This window comes from Humulus lupulus, chromosome 6 (genome assembly GCF_963169125.1).
Source record: "Humulus lupulus chromosome 6, drHumLupu1.1, whole genome shotgun sequence".
Classification (NCBI taxonomy): Eukaryota; Viridiplantae; Streptophyta; class Magnoliopsida; order Rosales; family Cannabaceae; genus Humulus; species Humulus lupulus.
The window spans coordinates 215,571,889-215,581,575 of NC_084798.1; the positions used below are offsets into that span (position 1 = coordinate 215,571,889).

Here is a 9,687-nt window from a genome sequence, read left to right on the forward strand (position 1 = left end):
ACTCAACTCAACATTTAACCTATAAAAAGGCACCCATTGAGTATAGAAATACAATTACAATCACAATCCTAGTCCTGCCTTTCAACAACAACCAACTTTTGCTTTGGCATATGTCTGTCTTCTTTCATATATCTTCTATTATTCTCTTCTCTTAATAATCATCATATTACAACCAACTTTTGTTTAGGCATGTCTCTGATAACACTTATTTACTCCTTTTTTATTGCACGTTGGAATATAGTTTTGTCGAATATTGGATTACTGTTTTTTTCTTCTGTTGTGCAACTGAATTTAGAAGAAAATTGAAATCTTTCTATATATAATAAATGTCTACATATATATAACATGCATGCGTACGTGATTTGTTCATCTATATATTATGGTTTCATTTTTATTATGTTGTAGTGGAAGGAAAAAGATTACTTAATAGATAGAAATGTGGCGATTGAAGATAGCAGACGAGGGTGGAATAAGTAGTGATGAGAGATATATATACAGCACGAACAACTTTGTAGGGAGGCAGATATGGGAGTTCGACCCCAACGCCGGCACTCCCGAGGACCGAGCGGAGGTCGAAGCTGCCCGCCTTAACTTCTACAACAATCGCTTTCAGGTCAAGCCCAGCAGTGACCTCCTTTGGCGGATGCAGGTCCATATCCATCTCTTTTTTAGTTTAAAATTAGATTATTTTTCCAACAATGCCTGCTATATAAGACCATGTCCGATACACACATTTTGTGTTAAATTTGACTAATTTTTACAATTCTACTCACAATGCATAAAAAAAAAGTCAACAGAGTTATTTAAATTTTATTGAAATTATATAATAAATACAAAAACTTAAAATTAGCTTTCTAGTAGTAAAAAGGTGGTATTTTTTGTATACCAAATTTAAAAATTTGATACAATTTTTAATATGTGATAAATTTGTTACACCTTTTGCAACATCCTATATATATTTTAAATATGATCAAATATAGCAATATACCACTTTTATAGCATTGAATTTAAAATTTATAGTTCATTTATTATAATATACTAAAATAATAAAATTTAACAACTCATTTTTACGGTATATGCTTTAATTAAAAAGTTTTTATTTTTTTAATATATTTTTTAATATGTGTTCTATTAGTATTTTTTATTTTTGAGACTTGGAGAAATTATAATACATTTTTTTGAATGATAACGTACATTATAATTATAACAGGCTTTCTGCCAATTTTTGGAAAATTTCGAATAATTTATGGTGCCAAAATCAGAATTTAAATAGTCAGTTGCACATGTACTTGATTTTTTTTATACGCGTAGAAAATATATTATTTGAACTCTGATTTCGGTGCTATAAATTATTCAAAATTTGCTAAAAATTAGCAGGATGTCTACTATAACTAAAATTGATTATAATTTCTCCAAATACCAAAAATAGAAAACGCTCATAAAATAGGGGCAAAAGTAATACCACTACACGTAAGAAGCTCCCTATTTATATACCAATATTATTAATGACTTCATTATTTTTTCTTGGAACTATTGTTGATCACGTGTATTATTCTGCTAATAAAATTCTACCTTTGTTACTTTAAATAAAGAAAAAAATATTCATTGTCCCACCTGTTTTTCTATACTTTGTGATATTATTTGTAGTATTTAGATTCTCTAGCTTTAACAAGAGACCAGTTGTGTACAATAATTTTTTTTTTTTGATCCATCCGTTCCATATATACTCCTATTGTAAAAGTCATTAAAATAAATGAGAAGGAAAAAAAAAAAACAGAAGCTATAAAAGTTCCAACTTTAATTGCAAACACATACAATTTTATTACACTCAATATCTATTTCTTGCTAGCAATATATGTAGATTTAAAGGTAATTGACGCTAATAAAGTTTTGATTAACTTAAACCGTTGCAGTTCTTAAAAGAGAAGAACTTCAAACAAACAATCCCTGGTATTAAAGTTGGGGATGATGAGGCGATCTCATATGAAAAAACTACAATTTCTTTGAGGAGAGCTGTGCACTTTCTTTCGGCCTTGCAAGCTAGTGATGGACATTGGCCAGCTGAAAATACTAGCTTATTATTCTTCCTTCCTCCATTGGTATTATATCTCTTCTATATAATAACTGTATAGATAATTGAATTTTTTTGTTTTAACGGTTTTTTATTTTTTAATGTTAACTTTAACGGAATATTCTTATATTTAACAATATATTTTTATATTTAACGGTAGTTTGTAAACACTTAAACTTAAATAAAATAAAATAAATAATTAAATATTTTTTAGATATTTTATAATAATAATTATTTAAAAACAATAAATAATTAAATAAATTAAAATATGATATTTTTTAGATATTTTACAATAATAATTATTTAAAAATAATAGATAATTAAACAAATTAAAATATGATATTTTTTATATTTTACAATAATAATTATTTAAAAATAATAATATCATACTTTTATAACTTAAATAAAATTTAATTAAACTTAGATTCATTTATTAAAATAATATCATGTTAAACATATAATATAATATACTGTCAATTAGTAACAAATTGATTTTTTTTATAATCTAGCAAGAAACTTAAATTTAAAATATACGTATAATATTTAATATTATGCATTGGATTACGATTAATGATCTATATTTATAGTTGTTAATTATAAATTTTAAAAATAAATTTTGATTTTTTCAAATTTCTGGAAGTGTTACCTGATGAAAAACGTGTATTTATTATGAAAATATAATATTGTAAGTTTTTCATTTTTCAAATGCATGTCAATTTCTAAATATAGCTAGTGTCTTTCATTGATTAGAAATAACATTAATTATGGAAAAAAAACTAAATTCAAAATTAATGTAGAAAAGAATATTTACTTGCTATACCAAATCACTATATTGTCATATTGATAGCATCATCTATGGATGGGTAGTAACCTTGAAGTCTTCCATATATATATATCAGTCAATTATTACAAACTTTGCCATTTATGTATAGGTTATGTGTCTTTATATTACGGGTCATCTTAATATCACATTCACTGCTGAGCATCGCAAGGAAATGCTCCGCTACATATACTACCATCAGGTACATAAACTTGGAATTTATATATGTTAATCAAATCACAATATATATATATATATATGTATGATTTTTCTCATTTTGGGACAAATTCTATTATGTATTTGTATTTAGTATTTTATATATTGATCTCAGAACAAAGATGGTGGATGGGGATTGCACATAGAGGGCCACAGCACTATGTTTGGCACAACTCTCAACTACATTTGCATGAGAATACTAGGAGAAGGGCCAGATGGTGGCCAAGACAATGCTTGTGCCAGAGCAAGACAATGGATTCTTGACCATGGTGGTGTAACATATATACCCTCTTGGGGAAAGACTTGGCTTTCGGTATTAATTGTTCTCTAAATATATACCCTTCTTGATCAGGGATTTTCTTCATCAATTATATAAAACCATGTTTATTATATCTTGATTTCTCTCATTTGTAGATACTTGGTCTTTTTGATTGTACTGGATGCAACCCCATGCCTCCTGAATTTTGGATTCTCCCTTCTTTTCTTCCCATATGCCCAGGTTTACACATTTTTCTTATAGAACTATTGTTGTTAATTAGTGTATAGATATATAGAAGACTTCTCAATAGTTACTACTCATAGGTGGGTACTAACAATTTGATGATTTGGCAACAAAGTAACTTGGTATAGCAAGTCACCAACATGTAAATATTTTTTTTCTACATTAATTTTGAATTTAGTTATTTTTTTGCAATAATTAATGTTGTTTTCAACCAATAAGAGTACTTAGCTATATTTAAAAATTAACATGCATTTGAAAAATGAAAAGTTTACAATATTATATTTTCATAATAAATACACGTATTTTATTAGGTAACCCTTCCCTTCCAAAAATTTGAAAAAAATCAAAATTTATTTTTAGAAATATTAATTAACAACTATAAATATGAACCATTAATTTTAATCTAATGGTTAATATTAAAGTAATCATTCATGGGTAGTAAACATTAAGAATCCACCCATACATATATATATATATACTAGATACAAGCAACGTGCAATATGCACTTTTGCTTAGTTTTATTTATAGAATTTATTAATTATTTTTATTAGATTTATATTATTTTCATATAAATTTCAAATTAATATCATATTTTAATTAAATAATTTATTTATTTTTGTTTAAGTTTATGTTTGTTCTAGTTTTTGAATTTGATAGGGACAACAAGAGATCATATATTATATATTTAATGTAATATTAAATATTATGCGTGAATTTTAAATTTAAGTTTCTTGCTAGTTTTTTTAAAAAAGTAATTTGTTGCTAATTCACAGTAGATTATATTATATATTTAATATGATATTATTCTAATAAGTCAGTTTAAGTTTAATTATTTTTAAGTTATAAAACATATGATCTTGTTATTTTTAAATAATTATTATTGTAAAATATCTAAAAAATATCATCTTTTAATTTGTTTAATTATTTATTATTTTAAAATAATTATTATTGTACAATATCTAAAAAATATCTTATTTTAATTTTGTTAATTATTTATTTTGTTTTATTTAAGTTTAAGTGTTTATAAACTACCGTTAAATATAATAATATTCTGTTAAATATAAGAATATTCCGTTAAAGTTAACCTTAAAAAAATAAAAAACCGTTAAAACAAAAAATTTCCGTTATATACACACTTATTATATAGAAGAGATATAAACTTAGACAACAAAAAATATATGATTCAGAAAATTTTAGAAAAAAATTGTTTTTTAATTTCTAAAATATATATACAAATATTTGTGTTTGGTATTTTTCATTGATGGTACTTTGGACATGTAAAAATTAATAAAAAGTAATTCTATTGTTTGCTATAGAAAACGAATGAGATTTGACAAAATATTTAAAATTTAGTATTTAAGAAAAATACAAAATAATATATTTCCATGTTTTATTTAAGACATAATTTATATGTTTCCTAAATTGCAGCTAAAATGTGGTGTTATTCTCGAATGGTGTATATGCCTATGTCATATTTATATGGAAAAAGATTTGTTGGTCCAATCACACCTCTCATTTTGCAATTGAGAATGGAACTTCATACTCAACCTTATGATGAAATAGAGTGGAAAAAAGTTCGCCATTTTTGTGCCAAGGTAAAAAAAACTTGTAGACATCTCATTCGAACAGCTACGCGTACCTTTATATATTTATATAGAATATATATATATATATATATAATAAAATGGGTGTATTTTATTTTAGGAGGATCTATATTATTCACATCCTTGGGTACAAGATTTACTTTGGGATAGTCTGTACATATGCACTGAGCCTCTTCTTACTCGTTGGCCCTTAAACAAATTGATTAGACAGTATGCTCTTCAAGTAACAATGAATCACATCCATTATGAAGATGAGAATAGTCGATATATCACACTTTCATGTATAGAAAAGGTAATATATATATATACATAATATTTTTAGGTCAAGCAATTAAGAACTTCACAATATTTTCTTTAATTATTTTGCTGACATTATTGCATCTTGAAATATAGGTGTTATGTATGCTTGCTTGTTGGGTTGAAGATCCAAATGGAGACTATTTCAAGAAACATCTTGCTAGGATCCCAGATTTTATGTGGGTTGCTGAAGATGGAATGAAAATGCAGGTAACTACTCATATCACTTTTATATATAAGGGGTATTTGCAGCATAAATATATAATATTTTACACTTGTTACAGTTAAATACCTAATATTTTATTTTTACGACAAAAATACTCACTGTTCAATATATGTTAAAGATAAATACATAATATTTTTTCTTTGCGGCAAAAATACCTAAAGTTGCTAAAACATTACTTTTGTCAGTACTTCCTATCTTGGAACTGTTAAGCATGTTGACTAAGCAGACATGTTTGTCACTTTGTAATCGGTCCATTTCATATTTATTTTTTTAAAAAAGAATATTTTATATTAGAAAAATGAATTGAAAAGAAATTTTAAATTAATACAAATTAAAAAAAATACATATTTTGATAACAAAAATACCTAAATTACATAGAGATACATATTTGCTGAGTCAACATTTAATAGCTCCAACAGAGAAAGTATTGAAAAAAAATAATGTTTTAAAAACTTTAAGTATTTTTGCCGCAAAGAAAAAATATTAGGTACTTATATTTAACATATATTGAGCATTGAATATTTTTGCCATAAAAATAAAAAAAAAATTAGGTATTTAACTGTCACAAGTGTTAAAAATTAGATATTTATGCCGCAAATATCCCTATATATTACATGTTAAGGATTTTTCAAAGAGTTAAACTAGCTAGAAGGGCAAACACAAGTTTGACTTGATATAATAATGTAATATATTTGTTAAATACGCATGGTTTTACCCCAGTAAAATCATTACAAAAAATATCTTAAAATATGATATTATTAAATGTAACTTTTGAGTATAAATCTTCAAAATTGGGTTTAAGGGTCTATTTAAACCATTTTACAGAACATAAGGTTCCAATCAAATAATGTGTCAAAATACAAAGTCCAAAAAGTAAAATATGATATTATTAAATGTAACTTCTGAATATAAATCCTTAAGAGAAGTATAAATTGACTCTAATATCTTTGGCCATGATGATTATTCATAGACTTTTGGTAGCCAAGGGTGGGATACTAGTTTGGTCATGCAAGCATTGCTTGCTAGTAATCTGGTTGATGAAATTGGACCAACACTTGCCAAAGGTCACGACTTCATAAAAAAATCCCAGGTATTATTATTATTATTAGCCCTTACTGCTTATAAATTCATTCTATGATGAGGTTATTATAAGTTATTCACTACACAATTTTTAATTAAATTTTGAAGGTTAAAGATAACCCTTCTGGTAACTTCAAAAGCATGTATCGTCACATTTCTAAAGAATCGTGGACGTTTTCTGATCAAGATCATGGATGGCAATTATCTGATTGCACTGCAGAAAGTTTGAAGGTATCTTTGGTTTGATACTTCTACTAATGATTTTTTGTTTCAATTAGATTTATACTTCAATGCCTCTAACTCTATCTTAATTATATGTACTTTCACAGTGTTGTCTTTTTCTCTCGCTGTTACCACCAAAAATTGTTCGTGAGAAAATTCAACTTGAGCGTCTTTGTGACTGTTAATGTTTTGATCTCTTTGCAGGTAATAATTAGAATTTTTGATAATTATCTCTTTTCTTCTTTAGCTTCTAATTTCCATAAATTATTTTAACAATTATTCAAACTTATGGTACTTATATCGATCCTTAAAAAAAATGATAATTTTGAAGTAAAATAAAGTAATTAAATTCTATTTATAATCACAACACTAAAAATTTAATGAGCAATAAAAATGAATACATATAATCACATATATATTAATCGTAAATATACTTTTAGTCACATAATAATGAATTGTGCTCCCTATATATTTTTATTTAGTCACCATAAATTTTAATTCTTTGTAATATCAAAAGTAGTAGTTATGAATTTTTTGTCCTCACTTTTTCACAAATTTATTTTACCTAAATTTGAAAATAATATATAATGTACATGAACAATTAAACTAAACTATATTCAAAATCATCTGATTTATTTATATGAATCTGTCATATTATTTACATTTTGGAGATCAGGCCGCCAAATTAGAAATTATATTAATAGTTCTAAACCAAAACCCAACATGTATATTTTGTTTTAATTAAACTATTGATCTATTATATCACTTTGATATTCATGTAAATAAATATATACTAAATTTCATTCATGAATATGATAGAGTAAGAATGGTGGCTTAACAGCTTGGGAGCCAGCAAGTGGACAAGAATGGTTGGAGGTAAAAAGTCGTGAGCAGAAATATAACTGTACAAGACATAGTCATGATTGTTTTAATTTGATTAAATAATTTTAAAAATAATAACCTAGCTCATAATTTATTTTTTCAACCAATTCAAATCAATTAGATATTAAATCCCACTGAATTTGCTGCGGAAATTGTGATTGAGCATGAGTACGTAGAATGCACTTCTTCGGCAATCCAAGCTCTTGTTTTGTTTAACAAGTTATATCCATCGCACAAGAAATATGAAATTGAAAATTTTATAACAAAGGCTATACAATTCATTGAGCACATGCAACTTCCTAATGGTTCATGGTAATATTCCTCTCAACCTAACTCGTTATTTTACCATTAGTTACATGAATTATATATAGTGAAATCGGTGAAAAAAAAAATATATTTTTTTAAGTAATTTTGTACTCTGCATACTTTTAATAATTTTTTGCAAAATGATATCTGTATAAAATTCGACCAATTATCTAAATTTTTTGACCAACTATCTAAAATTTTTGACTGACTGTTTGAATTTCTTGACTACCTATCTAAATTATGATAGGATATTTTGCAAAGAATTATTAAAATTAAGCTAGAGTGTAAAATAATTTTAAAAAATAGGTCATTTTGCCGAGAAACCTTTATATATACAGATATATAATTGAAATGATTTCTTTTAATTTATATATATATAATTTGGTAGGTATGGAAATTGGGGAATTTGCTTTACATATGGCTCATGGTTTGCACTTAGAGCATTGGCAGTTGTTGGCAAGACCTACAATAATAGTGAAACTGTTCGTAAGGCAGTTGAATTTTTACTTCAAACACAGAGAGAGGATGGTGGTTGGGGTGAAAGTTACACTTCATGCCCAAATAAGGTAATGTATTGAACGTGATATTAAGGATTAAAGATAGTACTTGGTCTAGGGTTTGTGTTATCAAATTTTAGAATTTTTTTTTCACAAGTAAATTAATAATTGGTTAACTTGTTACTCTCATGATGTAGGAATATGTATCTATTGAAAAATGTCGATCAAATTTGGTACAAACTGCATGGGCTATGATGGGTCTAATTCACGCAGGACAAGCAGAAAGAGATCCAACACCTCTGCACAAGGCAGCAAAATTAATAATTAATTCTCAATTGGATGATGGTGATTTTCCACAACAAGAAATAACATGTGTTTCTATAAAAAATTGTATGATACATTATGCAATGTATAGAAACACTTACTCACTCTGGGCTCTTGCAGAATATCGTAAACGAGTTCTATTATGATTTAAAATGATCAGATCAATTGATGTACCTTTCGATCATAATACATCTGATTCATACAGATATTTTTTTTTTGCCATCAAAATAGCATAACGATATACGCATAATATTATAGATAATAAAGTCATATATTTTATTACACACATTTCTCAAACATATTAGAAAAGTAATGTAAATGATTGAAGTTTCATAATTATGAATTATAATTTGCGACTAATTGTTGAGAGACTAATTAAATATTGTCTCTACAAACATTTATCTATGTGGGTTGAATCTTGGTGTTACCTGAAGTCGCCGCTAATATTTCGACGCTAATGTCGATTATTAGCGGTCGCCGCTAATGACAATTTCACCCCTAATAAATTAAATGTTGCTCATAACAATCGTGATTCTCATGTCATATTTTGTCATTGATAATAAAAAGTCGCCCCTAATAACATAATATTAGGGGCGACTTATATATTATTAGGGACGGTCGCCCTTAATACTTTTATATA

General features: G+C 26.2%; 1 pseudogene; it reads left to right on the top strand.

Annotated features, from left to right (window-relative positions):
* Positions 1-404: 404 nt before the first annotated feature.
* Positions 405-9,243, top strand: LOC133783237 (beta-amyrin synthase-like; annotated as a pseudogene).
* The last annotated feature ends 444 nt before the right edge of the window (positions 9,244-9,687 follow it).